Consider the following 20,650-nt stretch of genomic DNA (forward strand, 5'->3'; position numbering starts at 1 on the left):
TACCCAATCTTTCATGCTCTAACATGTCTTCTTGCTTAATTGGAGCATTAAGTCCTAGGATTCGCTGGGGTTTTTTCCTGACTGATGTCACCCTTCATTTTGAAGCAAGATACTTATAAAGAAATCCTCAAAACAACAATGGAATATTCATTCATGTGCACCAATTTATCCCCCAGTGTTCTTAAGGAAATTTGCAACTTGGGGACTCTTCAGGACTTTACTGAAAATGCTCTGTTGGCTGCCATCTCTTTCTTGTTCTTTATTCAAAGCTTTGGGTGAATGGAATAACCAAAGCACAGGACGCTGGTAAAATTTTGAGGAAGTTCGAATTTGTTTCGGTAGCATAAGATGTGGTGTTTTTGCCTCTTCCCTCTCTAATTTCTTTCTTTTCTCTCACTCCCAGAAAATGCCTACACCCTTTGGCTGTGTAAGTATCAAAAATTTCTCTTTTCTTAAGTTCTTTTTGGCCTCTGTGAAAGCAATCTCACACTGGAAAATGCCGGGGTTGTCTCTTAGGCATTTGCAGAGTAAGTGGCGTTGCGTGTTAAAGGACTTCTGGGTATTGATGAGCTCATGGAGTAAGTATTTGGTTTTGGGGTTCCTTGGGAGACTCTATGAAAAAATTACCCAGGCAGCAACACAGTCTGCCGGTGTGTTAAGCAACCCTATCAGGGGTGGCATGGATACCATCAAAGGAAAACATTATCTCATAATAAATTGAATAATAGCTAATAATTTTTGAGAGTTCACTATGTGCCAGTCATCATTCCAAGGGTCTTACTTACATTACCTTGTTTAATCCCAGCAATAAAAGCTTGAAGGAAGGACTCCCATTATTCCCGTCTAGCGAACGGTTAAGTAATCTGCTAAGGCTGTCCAAGTAATAAATGGCAGATCTAGGAGTCAAAATTAAAAAGAAACTATGTTAGGGAAATCACAGACACCTGTTAAGCAGCCAGCTCCCAGACTTCCCCTACCCTGCCTCCTCCTCTAGGTAAGTCCCAAACACAAGCTAAGCTAAGCTAAGCACATTCTCAACCTTCTACTACCACCCACCTCCTTTTCTATCGTGTGCCATTCCACAACCTGGGGGACTTGTTAAGTCTGATAAAAAGGCCCTGCTACCAGACCTTCAACCAGGAAACCAGCAACAGACAGCCCCCAGATCCTAATCAGAACAGGCATTCTCAGTGGCAGGCCCCCCTCCCTGCCCAAGGTGAATAGAAACCACACCCAGACAGTGTAGACTGGTCTCTCTTCTCCTGTACGGAAGCGGGGTGTGGAGCTGCCATCTAGAGACCCTGACAGGAGCAGTTTTCAGCCACCAAAGAAGAGGGACCTTGATGGGACTTCTTCCCCTGCCCTTTTGGACTCTTTATGCTGTGTAAGTGACAAGGAGAATCTTTGTACTTTCTGGACTCTTTAATCTGTGCAAGCAATAAAGGGAGTATTTGCTGAAAGTTTCTACTGTGCCCTGAACCTGTGCTCCCAGGTCCCGCCATCGTAGCAACTCATTCCAAAAAATAGATGTTGTATAAGAAATATCTCTTTTAACCCTTTCATTCCCTGTTAAACTGACTCACTGAAGTAGGAAGGAACTATATGAAGTGTAACATGAAGCTTTCTCAGTTATTTATCTACTATCCTCCTTCCTTCCTTCCTTCCTTCCTCTCGTTCTCTTTCTTTCTGTCTTCTTAAATTTAGAAGCAGACTTTACCCCTCCCAAACAATGGTCTAAATGTGTGGGTTAACTTTTTGTTAAAGTGATCTTCATTTTGTTTTTATGAAGACTAGAAGTTGTTCAATAGCCAAGAAACAATAATACGTTACTTGTGCCTAGGACCTCACTTGATGAGGTGCAAAGTAATTGTCGGACAATATATAATGATTCTTCATAACATCAATAAGAGAACAGAAGTACTAGACAAGATTGTTCAGCACATCTTGCTAGGGAGGAAAATAAAAATTTCTTGAAAGGTTGGTCAGTTATTTAGCCACTTTCTTTGAAAAGCAAAGACTTAATCAATTAGCAAATATTTAGTGGAATGCTAGGGAGTTCAAACTACAGTGATAGACTTTAGGAGAAAAAGAAAAAAAATACACAAAGAATGAAAGAAAGAAAGAGAGGGAGGGGGAAGAGAAGAGGGAAAAGAAGGAAGAAAAGAAATAAGGAAGGAAGGAAAAAAAGAAAGAGTCCATTAGTAGCATCCATAGACAGTTGAAATCTACTTTTGAGTTCATTACTCCTCCCTCACTGAAAACAATTCTAAAGAATCCCTTTGTTATCTTTATAAACTCTGTTGTGATACTATAGATTTCATGTATTTCTTTGGCCTGTTAACAATGAAGACAGAGAAAATGGAAGACCACATATGCAGTTAGCCTTTAATATTTAAAGATCGCTGTGGGTTCTCTGTTGATTAAATAATTACAGTTAGTGGAAATTTTGTTTACTGAGTTTTCATAGTCCTTCACATCTTTTTAGTCCTCTCCTTAACATAAAATGGTTATTTCCTTTTGTGGACATTTTCAGTATTGACCTAAATCATATCCCAGGGAATATGACTGAGAGTAAATGACAAAATGTGACAGGATGAAACTTGGAAATCAAAAACTATTTTGTGCTCTTTTGCCCAATGCCTAAAAGTCAATATTCTTTCTATTTATGTTCCCTTACTGGAAAACTTTTCTCTAGGGCTCAGTTTAAAAATACTATTTATATTATTGAGGATGGTCTAAAAGTGAGACTGATTGGAAATTTCATATAGACCATCCTGTCTGATGAAACTTAAATTACATCAGGAGGACTCATGATACTGTTTGCCCAAGACAGCCCCAGTTAACCCCTGTGTATTCCTGGAGTAATTATTAATATGACCCCCTTTCACTCTTAAAAGTGTCCCAAATCAGATGATTAAATTGTATTGTCATCTAGAATTTATATCTGAATATATATGCACAGAAGAAACCACTTTATATTGTAGTAGAAAATATAGGCACCTGGGACTCAGTACTAGTTAAATGACCTTATGCAAGATATTACCTCTTTAAGATTCAGAGTCTGTGTTATATCTTGGGAATTTTAATTATCCCCTTAACATGTTGTATAAGGAAAAAGAAGACAAAGCCTATGAAAGTGCTTTATAGACCATAAAGCTCTCACAATTTTTGGCAGTCATTATTGTTCTAATTTAGCTTTCCATAAATTATGTGGAAGAAAAGACCAAGAAACTACAAAAACCACAGATCTAGGGAAATATGACTTCATAAGAAATAGATGAATCTGTTTTTAGACTAAAACAAGAACAAAACCCTTCCTGTTCAATTTCCAGGTCACCAACCTGGTCGCTCGGGGCCTAACAAACATGAATAAACACACACACACAAACATTTGTTGGATGTTGAACAGGCTATATATTTTATCTTATATGATTTACAAATCCTTGTTAAAAGAATAATATATTTCTATTTTACAGCTCAGGAAACCAAGTCTGAGGAAACCCAAGAGCTTTTTCTCCAAGATCATATCTCTAGAAAGAAGCAGAGCCATATCTTGGTCCCTTTCTGAATGCATATCTAGAGCTCATTTTTCTAAACAATGTTTCTATGTTATAGTAGAATTTAATTTCCTCATCTTCCCTGTACTCAGGTACATTCCAATTAATCTGAAAGAATAAAGTGAGGGGAAGCCCACTACTACTACCTTTTTGGTGTCTGTGCTAGGTCATGTTTGATAATAGAATTAATCGATTGTATCATTCAGGGTACTTTATGGAAGGATGTAACAACAGATTTTGATTTCTTCTCATCTGTCACAAAGATTTTAATAGTGTGGGGTATTTTTGCCATGTGTCCTAGTTGTTGATTTCACTAGTGCCAGAAAAATAAGACTATTTACTTAATTTAGCATTAGGAAGGCTTAATGTGCTTTAGTGTTTCTTTAGCTCTTCAAAGAGGTTAGCAGCTACTTGGCTTACCAGTTTTCTGAAAGGGTTGCTTATTTGTCACTGTCTAACAGCACAAGTCATCGTTATCCTCTTTTTATCTAATCAGTGCTGTTGGAGGACCGCTCAGCAGCAAATGAACCAAAACTATAAGGGTGCAACTTGTTTTATTTTGGTCAGCAGGCCAAAATCAAGTTAACTACTAAACTTGTTTTTTTAAAAGGCAAACAAATAAAACAAGCCAAAAAGATTTTAAGGTCATGAAAACAGTCTCCTTTCCAAGCTTTTAAAATTATTTATTATGAACTTGAAGGGTTTTTTTTGTGTGTGTGTTATTTTATTTTGATTATGAATTCTTCCTGCTCAAGAATAGGGCAGTAAATTTGGCTCACTATACCAGAAAAGAGAATTTCTGGCATAGAGTCAGTTTAAAAACATAATTTCCCAGCTTATGTCTACCTATTCTCTAGATTAAAGAAGCATTTATTTTTAAAGCAAATCTAGGTTCTTTATAGTAATATGTGGTAATGCTGAACGATAAATAATCAGTTTAAGGATTAACCCAGTAAGCAAGTGGCTTATAGTGAGTAAACCGCCAACTTGGAAACATATGAGAATCTTATCGTTTATGCATAAGTAGTGATTTCTCCTATCTTTGTTGAATGGACAGGAGTCAAAAAGTGGAAAAGTTACACAAATATATGTTCTAGGAACCTAAACCAGCAATGCCACTGGGAGTAATCACAGATACCCTATTTCCTCACTCCCTGCAGCCATTCTACAAATTCTATTATCCTACTTTAGAAATTGTTTTAATTCACCCTGCCTTTGCCAAATCTCCATTCCTTCCGGCATTTTTCACAGAAACTTAGAAATTGCTATTGCAGCTTTCCAAATAGTTTACTCAAGACCAATTTCACCTGTCTCTTGCCCCAAAGTTTCTTAAGCTACTTTCAGCTTTGGAAACCTTTGTGTGGATGATCAATAAGAAAAACTAAAAGGAAATCCTTTGTTTGAAGGAAAGAAGTCCAGGAGAACCTGGACTAGGGAACAGTTTGGAAACCAAAGCTCTACTCCAATTGGTTTTCAAACCTAGTAGGTATCAAAATCATTAGAAAAACGCAAAGTACATATCCCGCCTCACAATGAGTCTGTTCAGTAGGGCCTCGACTCCCAAATCTGCATTTTTAGCAAACATTTTTAACAAACCAGGTGATTCTGATGTATCTGGTTTCAAACCCCAATTTGAGAAATATTCCTAGTCCTATCCAATTTCTACATCTTGATCATGTCACTTCTCTACCTAACTCCACTGGCTCCCCAAATATTAACAAATAGACATGCAAAACTAGACCCATCAAAATCTGACCTTGACTTGCATCTTAAATTTTCTTTCTCTAAACACATCTACAGATTTTTCATTCTTCTTTGAGCATACCTTCGTTCCTTCATACGTTCACCTTTCATTACCTAGAAACATTTGTTACCTAAGATATTGCCACAGTTTCTTTAAGGTCCAGTGCCAATACTGACATCTCTGTAAAGTCTCCTCTGACCCTTCCTCTTCCAGAGTTAAATCACAGCCTCTTCAATAATATTCATTGTAGCACTTATCAATTTGTATCATGGTAACAGAATCTATTCATATGTCTCTCTCAACTGCTAGACTCTGGGATCTAAATATTACATGAATCATCTGTATTTCTATGTTATAGCAATAGAACAACTGTTTGCCTAATTAAGTAATGATTTGTATCATATGGTAAAATAATAGATAAAACACTGGACATGAAGTCAGAAGAGTTGGGTTGTATTATTACTCTGCCTCTTACCAGCTTTGGACAATTTAGATGAAAGAAATATTCCTTAAAAGTCACAATATTTCAAAACTGATTTAAAAATGAAGAGAAAAGAACTGGGATAGCATTCATTCAGTAAAGAAATTGAATTGGTAATTAAAAGAAAATCCTCACAAAGAAAATTCCAAGTCAGGGTGATTTTCCTAGAGAATTGTATCAAACATCTGAAGAAGAAATAATAACAATCTTACACAAATCTTTCAGAAAATAGAGTTGTTGGAATATTTCCTAGTTTATTTGAATTGACCTGCATTACCAATACCAAAACTTAACTAAAACATTATTTTAAAAAAAACACACACACAAAATTAAAGACCAATGAGACATATCCAATAATCCTTAACAAAATATTAGCAAATCAAACCCAGCAATATATAAAAATGATAATACTGTATGCCTAAATGGGGTTTATTCCAGGAATAGCAAGATAAGTTTAACCCTCAAAAACCAATCAATCTAATACACAATAGTAACAAACTAAAGGAGAAAAAAATTCTGATCACTCAATAGATATACAAAAGCATTTAAAAGAATTCAACACCCATTCATGATTTAAAAACCTCTCAGAAAACTAGGAATACAATGGAACTTTCTTATTCTGAAAAAAGGTATATGCAAATAACAAACAGCCAAAACCATAACTAATGATAAAATTTTGAATAATTTCCTTCTCTGATTGGAAAAAAGGCAAGTATATCTATCCTGACTGCTTCTATTCAACACTGTACTAGAGATCGAGCTAGTGAAATAAGATAAGAAAAAATTAAGAAGCAAAACTGTTTCTATTCCAGTCTGGGCCTTAGTTTCTTCAATTGTAAATTAAGGGGTTGAGTATTGAAGGGATAACATTTCAATATATTTTATACCTCAAAAAATAACACTCAATTCAGTTGTTAAAAGCAGTAATAATCAAAGCTGACATCTTGAAACAAAGCATTTTTCAATGATCTCTGATAAATAATAAGTATCCAATGAGAACCTACTATAATCTTACCTCTGTGCTAGGCATTATACAGGATAAAGAAGACAATCAAGATAACAACTCTATTTTGCTTGAGCTTACAACCAAATTATGGATTAAAAAATAAGACAATAGAGAAGCAGATGTGACTCAAGTGATTGGGCTCCTGTCTACCATATGGAAAGTCCAGGGTTCAATTCCCAGGGCTTCCTGGTGAATACAAGCTGGTCCACATGGCAAGCTGGCCCAAGTGGAGAGCTGACCCACACGGAATGCTGGCCTACACAGATGTGCTGGCTTGCGCAGGAGTGCTGACCCACAGGGTGAGTTGGCCTGAGTGGAGAGCTGGCCCTCACAGAGTACTGGTCTGCATAGAAAGCTGTAGCAGCAAGGTGACACAACAAAAAGAGACACAGAGGAGAGACAATAAGAGACACAGCAGACCAGGGAGCTGAGGTGGTACAAGTGATTGAGCACCTCTCTCCCACTCTGGAAGGTCCCAGGGTCTGTTCCTAGTGCTACCTAAAGAGAATACAAGGAGACACAGAAGAACACACAGTGAATGGACACAGAGAGCAGACAGCAAGTACAAACAACAAGGGGTTTAAGAAATAAATAAATTTTTAAAAAGACCAAAAAAAGGCAATAAAAATAATGGTCAAAATGCAACTATACTTATACACACACACTTAATGCAACACTATATATATAAATATATGTATTTATTTCTATATGTACTTAAGTACCAGATTTCAATCTCCCTTTAATAATTGTATTGGATTACATATCATATTGCACATTTCTTTGCATTAACTTTACCAGGTTGTTTTTATTTTATTTCTTCATTCCTATTTCCCTCTTGGCCCAAACTTAATGGATTGTTTCTCTATCTCCCCTTATGTTTATGTAGTTTTAGAATGTGGCAGCATATAATTTTTTTTTTAATTTTTATAAGAATTTAAAGAAGGGTTGTAAAACTTGAAATAATCCTACTTACCAGGTAGTAGAATCTTTTATGTGTATTATTTCATCTATGCCCCTTAGGAACACTACAAGTTATTTTTAACATTATTATTAGTATGATTACCATCACTGCCATTTTACAGAAGAGAAATATAGATTCAGAAAGATTCCTAAAAATTTCATCAAAGTCACACAGCTAATAAATGACAAAGTCAATTACAATTTCAGTGTACAATCCTTATCTTAAGAATATACAATAAAGCCATGGCTTGCTTTCAAATACCCCACTGGCAGGGTGAAAGGGAGAGTGGTGGTAGGAGCAAATAGATGAATCGAGATTTGCAAAATGTTTATAATTGCTAAAGCTAGATTGTAATTGTTGATGACAGTTCATTATATTATTCACTATACTTTTGTGCATTTGGAATTTTCCATAATTAAAAAGATATTTCACTACTGAGAAAATCACTTTTCCCTGTTCTTTTTTCTACTCCACATTGCCTTCATGAGTGATTGAGTTGAGCTTTGACAATGGGGGAGATTTGAATAGGAAGAAAGAAAGGGAGGATAAGAAGATCTAGGAGTAGAATAAAAATGAAAAATAGATTTTCTACAAGGTAAAGGTAGATGCCATTTTGAAGAAAAGGTCATGAGCTGTGGAAAAGAGGAGAAGTTGCAAAGTAGGTTTGGAAGTTGGGTTGAATCTGATTATTACCAACCCTGAAAGCCAAGCAAAAAATCAGAATAAAAATACCCATATCTCTTCCCCAAAAGAGAACAGAGTGTGGGGGGAAATTATTATCTCATTTGCCACAAATAATTCTTAAAATTTGACAATATTTTGGCATAATCAAAATGTGGCCTTCCTTTGGAGTTTTTTGTTTTGTTTTTTTTTTTTTGTAGAAGATCTAATAATGACAAATCCTTATAGTTTCTGAAATTACAAGAGTGCAATAGGAGAAAACATTTGGTGTCATGGAAAGAAGCATTGGGTCAAACAGAGTAGAGTATGAATTTCATGACTTACCTGCCATAAACCTGAACAGGTGTAAAATGGAATCCCCTCCTCAATGTTTGGTGCAGCTAGATTAAGTAGCATGTGGAAAGTTAATATAAGGGATTGAGCATAGTGCCTGGCACATAGAAATGTTTCCTTTCACTTCAATCCAGGGTCAAACATTCTGATCCGTTGTCATACTTGGGAAACTGCCTGATATGAGGCCATCCCCCACGAGGGCATTCCTATGACCCCCATTTGTTCAGGAAGTGGCTGCGCCCCAAAACTAAGCATCTTTTGAAATGTCCCCAAACTGCTCACTTGTCCCCTTGCAGCCAATCAAATGTGCCCAAAAAACAGTTAGGAAGTCCCCCAAACTTCCCAAAGCCCGTGTTAATGGTGGCAGTTTCAGCATTCCCACTTTTTACTCTGTAAAATTTACTCTTCTTTCTAATACATCTGAACCACTGCTGAAACAAAAGGCCCTCAGATGTGTTCTCTCGACACACGTTTAGGTATAAACAGCCTTCATTAATTTTGACTGGAACTTAGTTATGTTTTTGACACACTGTACGGCAGGCCAGTTTTCTGCTGGCTCTGAAAATACGGCCATCACACTAAGCTCTGTATCATAAAATGAGTTCTCAATGACATTGTCATTTCTACCAAAAGATGTTCTGAAGTCAAAAAAGTTTCCAACATTGTAAAATTGACTGAGATGATAACAGCACAATTCTGTGATGAAAACGAGAGCCACTGAGTGTACAACTTCGAACAGATTGTACAAAGCATGGGACTCTATAACACAGTAAACCCTGTGGTGGATGATGGACTATGGTTAACAGAACAAATATGAGAATGTTCCCTCATGAACTATAACAAATATATAATACTAATTCAAGGTGTTAATAATCAGATGGGCTGGGCAGAAAATACACTAAATGTCAGATATGGGCTATATTAGTAGTAATATTTTGACAATGCTTTTCCATAGTTTGTAACAAAATTTTCACAACTTTATGAAAGGTGTTGGTGATGGGGTGATGTATGGGAAGCCTGTATGATGATATGCATGTTTGTTTTGTAAGTTCATTATTTTTACTATACACTTATTGCTTTTGTATGTCCATGTATGAATGATGTATTTCAATAACATTTTATTATTTTTTTTTAATTTCCAAAGTTTGTTTGACCCTATCCACTATATGTGTACCCTGCTCCTTAAATAACCATAGTGATCATTAGTATATTGAAGTCCTCTGGTTTGAAAACCTTTTGTTTAACCCCACATATTCCAAACTCCTTCACCATGTCATCCTTTTGGTCTGCCACATAATGCTCTAATAGACTAATCACCAGCCTCTTCATTCCCAGGTCATTCTGACATGGTTATGTAAAGTGCCCAAAGACTACTGACTAGCTAGATGCAATAACACAATGCAGACAAAGGAAAGGAGAAGCTAATAGGGAAGGAGACAAAAAAGAAACGGGAGAAAAAACAAGACAACTGGAAGAATCAAACAGCTAGGACATACATATGAAACAATATTGAAAATAATTGCATAAATCTTGTAATTCAAAATCCTATTAGGTCAAGGAAGAGTGCATTGGAACCATTGAAAGATCAATTATTTTAGTCCAGCAAAAGTTGGGTCCCCTCCCGTAATCTTTCTTCTGAATTAGTTTTTGGTCAGCCTTTAGGCCTATGTGAAGGTAAATTTCAAATTAGGGCTTTAAAGTTGTCTGGCTTTGAAGAGCACTTAAGCTTACAGAGGAAATAAATTGGTGCACTGCTGTGTCAAGCTAAATAGATGATTTATTGACACTTTTTCATAACTACTCTAGGTTATTTTTTGTGGCACGTATCCAAATGGAATGGCACCAAAATATTTATATAGGCTCCAATTTCTATACTACTCCTGGCATGAAGTATTTTTATGGCATATAACCTTTTACTCTATACTAGCATTTGGTCATCCTTTAAGTTGAAAATTGGTAAATGGCTGAATATTTGAAGAAGGATACTTACAGCAAGCAATTTACAGGACTAGAGGCAAACCAGTCTGTCAATGACCTTGCACTGTTCTACTCTGGAAAATTCAGCAGGTTGAATGGATACCATGCAGAGTGTTGAGTTGCAAGTGAGAATGTTGCTAAGTTGCATGTGTGCGCAAAGTCTTGCCCAAGAAAACTGCTCACATTACTCCATTGAAGGTCACTGCATAATGATGAGCAAGTTGTGCCCTGCACAAGGGTGCCAGGCTAGGGGGCAAGAGGATGGTGAAATCCAGATCATCCTCTTCTTGCCAAGGCATTTTCCTATGGGACTGCATATGTCCAAATCAGTCATCTTTTCCAAATTTGCACAAATGTGACATGCAAATGAGCAGCAGTACAGATTCCTTTCATTTGTCCATTCATTTAAATCAATAAGTAATTTCCTTTTTTTTAACTAAAAAAAGTTTTTAAAGATACTTAGATTACATAAATGTTAGATAAAAAATATGGGGATTCCCATATGCCCTGCTCCCTATACCTCCCACACTTCCCCACATTAGCAACATCCTTCACTACTGTGGTACATTCATTGCAATTGATAAACACATTTTGGAATAAATAATTTCTGGGTACTCATTGCATGCAAGGAAATGTCCTAGATATTGTAGAAGATTAAAGAAAAAGGAACAATACAGTCTAGGAAGATTAAATATGCACACAAACATAATGTCAAAAGAGTAAAAGAAGCACAAATAAAGTATTAAGAATGGACTCTAGGTTCTGGGTCCCATCTCTGTATTCCTCCTGGTAAGTTGCTTTTTTTTCACTCTGTCTTGATCTCTTTTCCTTTCCTGGGTTGGATCTAACTATGATCATCTCCTTTTTTTCTTTGTCTCATTGTCATTATTGTCAGGGATCAAGAGGTTAGTTTCAACTTATCCCTTCTCTTCTACACTTTCACTTATTTGCAGCACAATTAAAGCTTGTTTTTCATATCTTACCATACTTATGTCCCACAACAGAGACTCCACCACTGTCTTGAGACCTAGAGCAGGGTGGTAAACTTTTCCTGTAAAGGGTCAAAGAGTAAATATTTCAGTGTTTATGGGTCATATGGTCTCTAACTCAAATACTCAACTCTGCCCATATAAGTGGAAGCAGCCATAGACAATACATAAACAAAGAATAATGGCTGTATTCCAATAAAACTGTTTTTACAGACACTGAAATTTGAATTCAACATAATTTTAATGTGTCATGATATCTTATTGCTTCTTTGATTTTTTTCCCCCAACCATTTAAAATAGAAAAAAACATTCTTAGCAGCAGGTCAGATTTGACCTATGGGTCCATAGTTTGCTAACCCCTAGCCAGAGGATACATAGGGTAGAGAGCGCCTAAAGCCACAGGGATGCAGGCAAGGTGGGAAAAAAAGGGAGAAAGATCAAAAGGAAGAGTGATGGATGGGTAGGTATATTTAAATCTGCTGGGAAGGTAAATCTTAAGAATGCCTTTGCACAGGGTTTACGGAATTTTCAGTGCAGAAAGCGTATGGTATAAGAGGCAAACTTTGAACGTCTAGGGGAAAGCATGTTTCCATTATCAATAATACATAGTTTTTTACATAATTGAGGAATTAATCCCCTAGTCTTCTCTTCATCAGGCTAAGTGACCCCAATTCCTATAGGAATTTGTTGCAAATATGTTTTAGTCCATTAATCTTCTTCATTTTCCCTCTAGTTGCTCATTCTTTCATAGGTTACTAGGTCCAAAAAGGGACATGAGATCTAAATAAAGACAACACCAAGGCCAACCAGGCAGGCCTATGTATAGACAGAGTTGAAACACCAGCCTGGTTTGATTTGAGATGCAGAAAGTGCCCTATTCTCCTTTTCTCCATCCCCACTCACCCCGCCAAAAATAGCTCCCCTATCTTGCCTGCCAAAGCTGATTTTCCCATCATTGGAGTGCCTTGAGGGAAGGGAACAGAGGAAAGGCAACTATTTCTTAAGAAAATGTGCTTGGTTCTATGATAGATACATTATTACGGTTGCATTTTACAAGTGTCGTAACAAGTTACTAGGGCATATAACATAAAAGGGGCAATAATTATTAAGTCGGAGATAAGAACCTCTAATGAGCTCTCTAGTCAGACAGACCTAGGTTTAAATTCCAACATGCACTGACTGTGTGGCATAACTAATTTGTTTATGCTCTCAAAGGCTCAGGTTCTTGACCTATACAGTTATTATAATTATACCTACATGATAGGATATTGTGATGATCAAATGAGATAATCCATGTGTCAAATCCAGTTCCTGCCTCATGACAGATATTCAATACTGGTGAACAACTATTATTATTATCCCCATTTTGCAGACAAGGAAATTTAGAGTGATGGCAGTGAAATGATCTGCCTCAGGGCACAGAGCTAGGAAGTTATAGAGACATCATCTGAACCTAACTCTGCCCCCAAAGCGTGTGTTCTTTCCACTATTGTTTTCAAAAGACTTCTCTAGCTATTTGATTTTGAGCAAATTGCTGTACTCTCTGTGTTCCAGTTTCCTTATTCATAAAATAGAGGTGATAATAGTATCCCCCTTATGGTTGAGACAGGATGCAATGAGTTAAAACATATAAGTAGTAAGCACTCAACAGATATTAGCTGTTATTATTCTCATTTAATCACCACAACCAGTCACAATCAGAGGAAGAAACAGACCATAGTTCAGTGATTTGTTCAAATTTTCCCCAGCTAATAATTAGAGGGATCCAAACCAAGAGGTCTTATGGCTCCAAAACAAGTCTTCTTCCACCTCACTGTACTGTTTTGGCTACCTGAATAGATGTGATGTATAAGGAAATCTCAGTAACTTATCAAATGGTGTGTAGCAGTTTGATACTAGTTATGAATTCCAAAAAAAATATATCAGATTATGTTTGTCAGCTGGTCTGTTCCTCTGGGTGTATTAGATTGTATTAGATTCAGAGTTTTCACTTTTACTTGATTGAATTAAGATTGGGGTTTTTATTCTGCCATGTCAGTAGGTCGTTGAGTCCCCTGCCACTTTGGTGAGTGGGAACTCACAAAGAAAACAACAGGGCAGAGGAGAGAGTTTGAGTTTTGTTTTGTTTTTTAAATATATATATATATATATATATATATATATATATAAAAGATATTTAGCTTGCATAAATGTTATATAAAAATATAGGGGATTCCCATATGCCCCTCTCCCTATACCTCCCATGTTTTCCCACCTTAACAACATCCTTCATTAGTGAGATACATTTGTTGCAATTGATGAAAACATTTTGGAGCAATGTCACTAAGCAGGGATTATAGTTCACATTGTAGTTTACACTCTCCCACACAATGTTGTAGGTTATGGCAAGATATGTAATGGCTTATATCTGTCATTATAATGTCATTCAGGACAATTCTCAAGTCCCGAAAATGCCCTGACATTTCACCTGTTTCTCCCCCTCCCTGAGTTTTGAGCCTGGAATCCCAGGACATAAATATGCAGGAGAACACAGAGGAATAGAGATGGTTTCCTAGACACGACAGAGGCCCTGGGAAGAGAAAGAGCTTGAGAGTCTATAGCTGACCTTGTGGAGAGAACAGAGCAGCTGAGCCTGGAAAGAAATGAGCCCCCTGGGAGAGAGACAAGCCTTATATCAACCTTCAGCTGAGACCAGAGGAAGCTGGGACCATGGAGCCTGAGACCAAGGCTTAACCCCCTAGAGATGAGCAGCTTGCTCCAAAACATGGCAACAGACTTTGGTGAGGGAAGTAATTTACTCTTTATGGCCTTGTGACTAGAAGCATCTATCCCAAATAAGTACCCTTTATAAAAACCAACCAGTTTCTGGTATTTTGTATCGGCACCCCATTGGCTGACTAATACATGGTGCTTTCCAAATAATTCGAGATTTCCTTATATTGCTTTATACTGAAGTCTGGGACTCGGCAACTTGTCAACTTGTCATCACCCAACCACAGAATGGTCATCTGCAAGTGGCCAAATGCTGTCATTAGTAACAAAAAGTCAAAACATCAACCCACTTCCTCAGAAGAGAGAAAGAACAGATAAAATAAATGGGGATGGGAAACACGCATCCCCCTAACTTTTTTCCTAGGCTGCACTTTACAAAATAATTTTTGCACTGCAACTGTCAAAAGCAGTTACCCATACTGAATTAATTAAGGCAGTTTTGCTCTGTCCTCATCCCCACAATCAAACAGGAATTAGGGTGCTGCATGGGCCCCTTCTGAAACAGCAATTGCTCCCCTTCAGATGTGCCAATTTCAAAACTTTGGTGGGCTCATCGTATAGCTACGGCAATGACTATGAAAGCTAGGAAATGAATGAACGTGACTAGCATAGCTCTACATAAAAATGTTAGGCTCTAATTTTATTGTGAAAGAAGTTGATTTTCCAATTACGGAGCATTTAGAAAAATGTTTTTCTTGCTCCCTATTGATAACTGAATTAACATTTGCCTTCAAAATGTGTTTGTGGGGTAGGGGTAATCCCAAAGCTATTGACTAGAGATAGATGATATATATAGGTATAAATAGTTGATAGGTAGGTAGACATTAAACTAGATAAGGTTAGATTAGATTAGATTTAGATAGAGAGGTAGATAGGTGGATGGGTGGGTGGATGGATGAATAAGCATGTCTAAAACTCACACTGCGCTCGGACACCCAAAGGTGGGCAGCGGGCGATGGGGGTGGACTCCGGACAGCTTGGCTGGCAGACCGGTCCCGTCCGCCTTCATGTTGCTCAGCAACTCTTCCAACTGGTACAGAACCTTGCGTAGGTCAGCGCTGGCAGGCTTGTTCTCGGCCAGCAACTCCTTGGAGAGTTGCTGGAGGCACTCCGTCTCAGCGAAGCAGGAGTGGAGGGCCACGGCAGGGTGCAGGGTGCGCCGCCGGTTCCTATAGCAGGTTCAGGTAGGCGGCCGGCTGCAGTTGCTTCTCAGTCACCAGCGCCTACTTCAGGAGCTTGAACCTCCCGGCCAGGAACTAATTCTTCATCTCCAGAAAGTTCTCCTTATTGGCTTCAGTTTTAAATGACTGGTTGATAATGGCAAACTGAGCGCTGTTCTGAATGTCCTGCCATCGTGCATAGCCATGGAGGAAAATCCAAACAAAAGCCAATAGTCATGTCTTAGGTGCCAGATCTCATTGAATTTCCCTGAGGAACTAGCTGGTCATTCCTCCTTCTGCCACAGTGTGTGAAGCTCTCCACTGTCAACGATACTGAACATGAATGGCGGCTTTTCCACCTTCTCCTGACATAGCCCGTTGGACTCGTCTCATGGCAGTCCTGGTCGAAGCTCCCAGTGCTCTTTCACATCTTCTCTCTTGTCCAAATCCTGTTTTCCCCTCTGGCCTCTCCCTGTGTTTCTGTCCATCAATGGCTCTTCCTTCCCCTTGTCTCCTGACATTGGCTCTGTGGCTGACTTCCCCCAGTACTCAGGTTCAGTGTTCATCTCTCCAGGTACTTCTGGCACCTCATCCTCTAGAGGCACTCCCCAAGCCAAGGGGCTGGGCTGGATGCATCAGTTCTATCTCCATCTTCTCCCCAATTTTGCTTTCCTTCCCAGGCTTCTTCTGGTTTTCAGCTTCATCCTATTCAGGAGTTGTCCTTATTCCATCCCCTTTCTCACTGCAAGCTGGAGTGGTAGGTTTGAAGGTGCAGGGACTATTTGCAGCAGAACTCTCAGGAGTGGTGGGCGACATTTTGGTAGGAAGGGAGGTTCTGGATGAGCACTTAGAGTCAGCCCTGGGGTCGGGCATCAGCTCAGGCATGGATCAGCACCCCCTGATGTGCTCAAATGCTGTATCTGCTTCTTGACAAGAGAGACAATTCCAATGTGGGTCAACACTTGCTGGCAACTCAATCCCTCCCAAGGGAACCCATTGGCAAATGTTTCAGAGCCATCTATCCCAGGCTCACAAAGATGGCACATGAATAAAGACACATAGGTCTTAAACTCCTCTTCAGTCTTGCCCCGCAGGTCCCTCACTGGCCACTGAGTGGTGAAGGCATCCTTAGGCAACATCCCCAGGTGCAGCACAGCACTGAGGAACACCGGCACTGAGGAACACTGCGGGGTGGTGAGTCCCAGCACCTCGATGTTGGCCCCAACTTGAGCCAGCAGAGGAGGCAGTGAGTTACCCATTTGTTTCTGGAGCTGCCTCTTGGACTGATCATATTCTTCAGGACATTCATCAAAGTCTTCATCTTCCTCTTCTGACCCCACTGAATAGTCTGACTGGTTTTCTTGATTCTCCTGAGCAGCATCATTGTAGTTGACTTCCTTTCAAACATTCTTGCCCTTGCCTGGATTCCAGGCCAGGTCCTCCCGCTGTTGCTTCTGGTGATACCCAAGGCCCCAGCTCAGGTGGAGAGGAGGAAGAAAAATCTTTGGGCCACAGGAGCATTGAACTAGTGGATGGCCTTCCTACCTCAGCGCACTGGTGATGTCCCTGTTGATGCTTTCATACTTGTAGCCTTTGTAGAAAAGAAGTCTTCTAGCAAGTCTAACATTTTGGTCATCTGCAAAAAGATAAGTACTCTGGAGAAGCAGCTGTGGCTCAATCAGCTGGGTTCCCGTCTACCATATGGGAGGCCCTGGGTTCATGTCCTGGGGCCTCCTTGTGAAAGCAGGCTTGCCCACATGCTGTGGAGAGCCACTGGCCTGGGCACCATAGAGTGCTGCCAGCCTGCAAGCGCCACAGGGTGCCGACTCAGCAAGGTGATGCAACAAAAAGGGAGAAGAATGTTCAGCGAATGGACACAGAGCAGACAGCAAGCAAGCCATCGGTGGGGGGGGGGGGGGTTGGAGGATAAATTAATAAAAATACAGATACAGAAGAACAAACAGTGAATGGACACAGAAAGCAGACAGAAAGCAAAAAAGCCAAAAGGGGTGAAGATTAAAAAAAAAATGATAAGTACTCTGTGTCCTTGCTCCTGCAGCTTCTGCAGCATTTTCTGCAGCAGCATAAGCTTCCCAGATGCCTTAAGATGTGCCCCACCCTCATAAGTCCCACTGGGGAGTTTTGGGGATTTCATAGCCACCAAAGGAAAGAAGTATGGATGGTTGCAGCACTTGTTAAAATCTATCATGATGGATTTGGTGACACATGGTTCCCACCACCTCATGAATTCAAGGCCTCAACATTCTGAGTCAAGATGTACTTGTAGAATTTCTTCTGCATAGGGCTCAACTCTGCTCAAGCAATGAGCTCTGTCTTGGCTGGCAAGATCTTGAAGACATTGGTCTTGAGCCTCCACAACATATGTGGCCCAGCAAATCCTGCAGTTTCTTAATCGATTCCTCTTCGGATATGTCAGTAAACTTCTCCAGGAAACTCTCTAGGTTGTTAAGCCTCTCTGGAGTAAGGAAGTTCAGCAGATAGAAGAGTTTCTCCACATTTTTCTCCAGTGGGGTCCCTGTCAGCAGCAACTTATGATCTATCTTGAAGCCACTGAGGGTCCTGAAAAACTTGGACTGGTTGTTCCTGAGCCAATGGGCCTCATCCACCTCAAGGCAGGCCCAGTAGATAGAGTCAAGTATACCTGATTGATGGTGATCAACTCATCTGATGTCAGGAGAACATGGAACTTCACCTGGGCTTCTTCCTAATATATTGAAATTGAATTTGTTTTTCCCAATCATCAAAGCCTTTGTACCCCTCAAAATGTACACCCTTTTCAGTCATTGTGGAAAGGATATGAACAAAAGATCCCTAATTCTTGCAACTATTCTAGACAAATAATTCTTAATGATAAGAGGAAATAAAATCAAATGAGTTAAAGCATATCTCTACTGACCAAAATAAATTATATAAATTATCAAATATCCCCCCTTCCCCCATTTTCCCTAGAACATCAGTGTTCATATAGGATCAGACCACTTAATAATGATACTTTCCTTCACTCTATTTGGCACTGGACCTTACTAAAGAGGGAAGAGGGAGAACCAGCAGAGTTTGTGGTGGAGGTAGAGTTTTATTAGTGGGTCCTCTTTATACAATTTAGAAATCAGATCAAACTTGATTATTCTTATCACTCCAAAAAATGAAGTAACCATTCAGCCTCTTGGATGAAGGAGCCAGCAATGGTGGTTCTAACTGCATGCGGTTAGATGGCTCAATATTTGAAAAACCCCACCATAAGAACTCAGAGAATGCTTATTTTTCTTTGGTACTGCTTTTCCCTGAAACACAAAAGGTTCATTCAACCCATAAGTCTGTGCATCTATAAAATTTCAATCCTTTTCCTAGAGGACCCTCAATATGAAGTTCTTGCTGAGTGAAAGCCAGGGCAGGAAGAGCAAGGATAGCAATCATCTGGCCTGATTGATGAGAAAGAAAAGAGAGTCACAAGCTTGTTAATGGAAGAAACTAGGCATTTGCAGCTACCATAACAGCCTCTGCAATGACCGATCATCCCCTTTGTGATCATCTGAAACCCTGAAATAAGGCTAACCCAACTGGGGTTTGCCTAAGGGCCACAGACCCATAATTCCAGCCAGGGTCAACAGAAGGCTGGTAAATGTGATTGCCACAGGCATGAGCAGGAATTAAAACATCCGCTGTCCAACACACACCCAATACCACAGACCTAATGCCCAAACCCCCTAATCTGTCTGGCTTTAGCTGAGGCATGAAAGAGTGGATTTAAAAGCTCATAAATCATCGTCCATGGATTGGAGTATGCACAGGGCAATTCCTAGATGAAACTATGAGTTGAGAATATTCCAGAAGTTTTCTAAAGAGTATGTGGGCAGGAATATGCTCCATAACAATTTACCACCCATGAATAAAGAATTCCATCTCATCTTGCTATAATAAACATTTCAGCTGCCCCAAAATGTGCTCCTGTATGGCTTCCCTTTTGAGGAAGAATGTAATAATTGATAGGAGGATAAGCAAGATCCTCAAAGAATCTAAAACTGCTCTCAGTAATACAAGATTTAACAGTCTTGAGAAGCTTCCTGACAGAGAAACAATAGATTCTCTCCTACTTTCCACACAACTCAATTCATTTTAGGGAGTCACTACTTTCTGAATATAATGAACACTTATGCCAAAGGAAAGAGAAAGCATTCAGGATAAACAAGCATCAGGAGTTCGGAGTCTATAATATATACAAATATGACAAGGACACCATGTGTATTAGTCAGCCAAAGGGGTGCTGATGCAATGTACCAGAAATCTGTTGGCTTTTATAAAGGGTATTTATTTGGGGTAGAAGCTTACAGTTACAAAGCCCTAAAGAGTCCAACTCAAGATGCCAGAATAGATACTCTCTCACCCAAAGTCTGTTGCCATGTTTTGATGCAAGATAGCAGGTGATATATACAAGGGGTCAGCCTTCCTCTTTCCTCTTAAAGGCTCCGTGGCCCCAGCTTCTTCCAGTCTCAGCTGTAGGCTAGCATAGGGCTCATCTCTCTTCCCTGGGGCTCATTTCTTTCTGAGCTCAGCTGCTCTGGTCTCTTCACAAGGTCAGCCCTAGACTCTCAGGATCATCTCTCTTCCCAGGGCCACAGGATCCTGTGTGTATCTTCTCTGTGTGAGAGTCTGTTTTATCAGCCCTCCATGGGGCCTGGGACTCAACCCTGAGTTGCACTCTAATGACATGGTTGAATCAAAACCCTAATCTAAACATAATCTAATCAGATGTCTCAGCTGAATTCTAATACAATAAAAAATCCTGCCCAGAGGAAAAAATAGTTTACAAACATAATCAATATCTCTTTCTGGAATTCATAAATAATATCAAATTGCTACACCAAGGAATAAGGCATATGGGACAATAGGGGTAAAAACCCACAGAAAATTATATGATAGAAAGAATGTTGTTTTCAGTTCAGAGCAGGTAAAATAGACAGAGTAAAAGTA

At 39.2% G+C, this 20,650-nt stretch overlaps 1 pseudogene; it reads right to left on the reverse strand.

Annotated features, from left to right (window-relative positions):
• Window positions 1–14,626: 14,626 nt before the first annotated feature.
• Window positions 14,627–20,650, reverse strand: part of LOC101426999 (chromodomain-helicase-DNA-binding protein 3-like) — a 28,616-nt pseudogene continuing 22,592 nt past the window's right edge.

The sequence above is a fragment of the Dasypus novemcinctus genome, chromosome 8 (assembly GCF_030445035.2).
Source record: "Dasypus novemcinctus isolate mDasNov1 chromosome 8, mDasNov1.1.hap2, whole genome shotgun sequence".
Taxonomy (NCBI): Eukaryota; Metazoa; Chordata; class Mammalia; order Cingulata; family Dasypodidae; genus Dasypus; species Dasypus novemcinctus.